Source organism: Onychomys torridus, chromosome 12 (genome assembly GCF_903995425.1).
Source record: "Onychomys torridus chromosome 12, mOncTor1.1, whole genome shotgun sequence".
In the NCBI taxonomy this organism is placed as follows: domain Eukaryota; kingdom Metazoa; phylum Chordata; class Mammalia; order Rodentia; family Cricetidae; genus Onychomys; species Onychomys torridus.
In genome coordinates this window covers 33,577,583-33,581,266 of record NC_050454.1, presented here as the reverse complement: position 1 = coordinate 33,581,266, position 3,684 = coordinate 33,577,583, and the positions used below count along the sequence as shown (strand labels likewise).

At 33.0% G+C, this 3,684-nt stretch overlaps 1 pseudogene; it reads left to right on the top strand.

The window, feature by feature from the left end:
- The first annotated feature begins 1,524 nt into the window (after positions 1-1,524).
- LOC118593841 lies at positions 1,525-2,029 on the top strand (annotated as a pseudogene).
- The last annotated feature ends 1,655 nt before the right edge of the window (positions 2,030-3,684 follow it).

Sequence of the window (3,684 nt, the reverse complement as noted above, 5' to 3'; positions counted from 1 at the left end):
TTTTGTTTTCTAATAAAAATGACTATCCTTAAAGATGTTATTTCTTATTCATATTTATTTACAAAAGAATCTGTTTATGGAAGAATTTCTTCATGATTTGTAGACCAGAAAACATATCTTCATTTTCATTGAAATTATTATTACTGCATCAGATAAGAATTAGAGTGGAGGAAATAGTGACGAAATTGTCACATTTCCTGACAGATGTTCTTGTTTTAGAAAAAAATGAAGTAAATTTGACAGCATTCCCATGCCCCACTGTTCTTATCATTAAATGAGAATGACCCTTAAAAAACAATTAGTAGGACATAAAAATGCTATCTATACTGTAAGTATACAAAACTCTAAATTTCAATATTGCATATGCAATGTCTCTTTGCTACACAACTTTTCTTGCCATATTTAATGGGCACTGGTAAGAATGCTGCCCATTTGTTTATAGAAACTAATAAATTTAGAATTCTCTGGTACTGTTAACTAACACATACTACCAAATCACTCCATGTATTTTAAGTATGGAGTATATTAACCATTAAGAAATCAAAATAGATGTTACTCAGAAGAAAACATCTATTCTTTTCAATCCTATCTCAATCTTGTCACTACAATAAATGACAGCATTCTTGAATTTCATTTTAAGGGTAATATAAGTTAGTGGCTTATCATTAAAGTTATGTTTAGTGCATAGTTCTAGTTCTTGAGTTTATTCCATCTCTAAACTAATAGTTACTCAGTATCTCTTCTTTGTGTAAGATCTATATTGGTTGCCAAGTATAAAGTCATATATAAAAGTATGTCTTCTCTTTACATGTGCTTGCCAGTCTGGATACAATATGCACTCAGAAAATACTAAAGGTTATCATATTGAACATATCTAATCACATGGATTCAGGGAGGGAATATAAATAAAACAAGCTTGTTTGTATTGGGTTATCAGTGTCAAAAAATGAACTAAGAACCATACTATGGATATTCAATGGTATTCCATTTTTTTTTTTTTTTTTTTTAGTTCTAAAAGATACCCAGTGTCAGGAAAGACCTCTGAAATTCTTTAGAGAAAGGAAAAAACTTGAAATGTAAGTTACAATTTCCAATACCCACATGAAATACATGACATTTTTTATTGAGTGAGAAAAATGATCAGTAATATGTTCAAGGCCATGATGTCCAGAAGTGATCAGTAGGAAAATAAGAATTGTAGATATGCATAATAATGCAGTGAGGTCTAAAGAACAATCATACAGGAAGTCCACTGATTATTCACATTTCCGGTACCAAATAGAATGTATTTCCATTAATGGTGAGTAAAATGATCCCCTTATAAAGCGTCAACTGGCTGTGGTGCTTAGAGTCTCCTGTGCACTGTGTGGTTACTTGTTACTTACTGTCTGGTTGTAACTGAGTCTCAAAGCACAGAACAAGCAGTGAGGTAGCTGCAACAGCAGGAGTGACTCTCAGCAATCACAGTGCCTGACCTGACACAGCTACAATTGCCTGCTCTATTCTTCCTTTGTTGATAGTGTCATGGTTTATCAGCTGACTAAAGAACACACTGTTGAATTCAAGGAAGCTTTTACCCTATTTAATAAAGATGGTGGTGGCACCATCACCACAAAGGAAATCAAGACTGTCATGTGGTCATTTGGTTAGAACCCAAACGAAGCTGAATGTTAGTATATGATCAACCAAATGGATGCTGATAAGATTGGCACTAATGGCTTTCCAGAATTCTTGACTAAATTGCTAGAAAATAAAAGGTACAGATAGAGATGAAGAAACTCTAGAAGCATTCTGAGCCTTAGACAAAGATGAGAGAGAATGTTTTATCAATGTAGCAGAACTATGGCACATTCTCACAAATTTAAAAGGAAGACTAATAGATGAGGAAGTCCATGAAATGATCAGAGAAGCAGCTATTGATGACGATTGACAAGTCAACCATGAAGAATTTCTAATGATGATGATGATTGCAAAGCAAATCATCTTTCAATGTTATTTTCCCCTCTGGAAGTATCAAGCTGAAATCTAGTATCTTACAAAAAAAGAAAAGAAAGATAAAATAAAATGCAATTAATTTGTTTATTCTCTTCTTTCTAGTAAAACTGAATGTCAAAAATACCTGCTGTCCATGCATAAAATCTGTATGTATTGGGTGATGATCCTGCCCTGTAAAAATTGAACCCCACATCCATTTCACAGCATGAATACTCTCGTTACCTTAATAAAGTTCTACTTGCTAATGATCAATATATTAGGCTGACTAGTTCTGCAAGTATGATGCTTGATGATTGAGCACAGTTAGGTATTGGTATAAAAACGAAGAAAAAAAATCAAAACTAGCTCACAAGGGTTCTAGTTCAATTTGTTAGGAAACATTGTCAGTAGCTAGCTTACTGCAAAGAAACACATTTAAAATGGATTTATCTGGAGATGAAGTAAAGAAAATGAAGGAAGCTTTAACTTTGAGACACAGACTTAGAAGCAGAACTGTCCTCGTGTACTCCCAAGTTCTCAAACCCATAATGACAATGGCACCATGGTGGTGTGCCCACATATCTGTTTTACTGCTATGTACATTGCACTGGAATGAATATATCAAGGCAGTCGGCAATCACACAAACTTTAAAAAGGAGATCTTTCTAAGGGAGTACCTTTGTTTCCTGTTTTTAAAATACTCCAAACTGTGACTTTGAGCCATCAGGGTTGCCTGTGGCTGTGGACTTCAATGCAAACATTAATACTAATGTTCAAGAAATTATAATTCACTTCCATTCCAAGTTGTAAATGCTAGCCACTTATTTTCTCCAGTAAAATGACCATTAACTTAAAAGAATTATAAAAGTTAAACTGAAAAAGATTCTTTCTACTCTAGCAGAACTGCATCTATGAATTTCTGAAATACTGTAGTATAATGTGTTAATATTAGCAGAAACACAAGTATCTTACTCATCAACTTTTAATTCCACCTAATTCTCATAAAAATATGAAGGAAAATGCCTTTTATCTGCAAATTGTTTCGGAATGCAACTAAGTTTATTACTTTCAAATTATAATTACAGGCACTTTCAGGTTCTGGGGTCAGAGTTGATATAGTTCATGACATATAAGTGGAAGAATGAAAACAAATAATGAAAAAATTAAATCAATTTCATCATAATGATAAGTGCTTTAAAATAAAGATATTGGAATAAAATTAAATACATAAATACTTTTGACGTGATGTTAATGGGAATTGTGTTGAATCTTTAGATAGCTTTTGGTAAGATGGCCATTTTTACTGTTAATCCTACAGATTAATGAGCATGGAAGCTCTTTCCATCTACTGATACCTTCTCCAATTTCTTTCTTCAAAGACTTAAAGTTCTTATTATACAGGTCTTTAATTTGGTTGTTTAGGGTTAATAGTTACACCAAGATATTTTATATTATTTGTGGCTATTGTGAAGAATATTGCTTCCCTTATTTCTTTCTCAGCCCATTTGTCATTTGTGTATATGAGGGATACTGATTTTACTTGAGTTAATCTTGTATACAGCCACTTCACTAAAGGTGTTTATCAGCTGTAGGAAATCCCTGGTAGAATTTTGGGCGTTGCTTATGTATAGTATCATATCATCTCTGAATAATGATACTTTGGCTTCTTCCTTTCCAATGTGTATCCCATTGATCTTCTTCAGTTGCCTT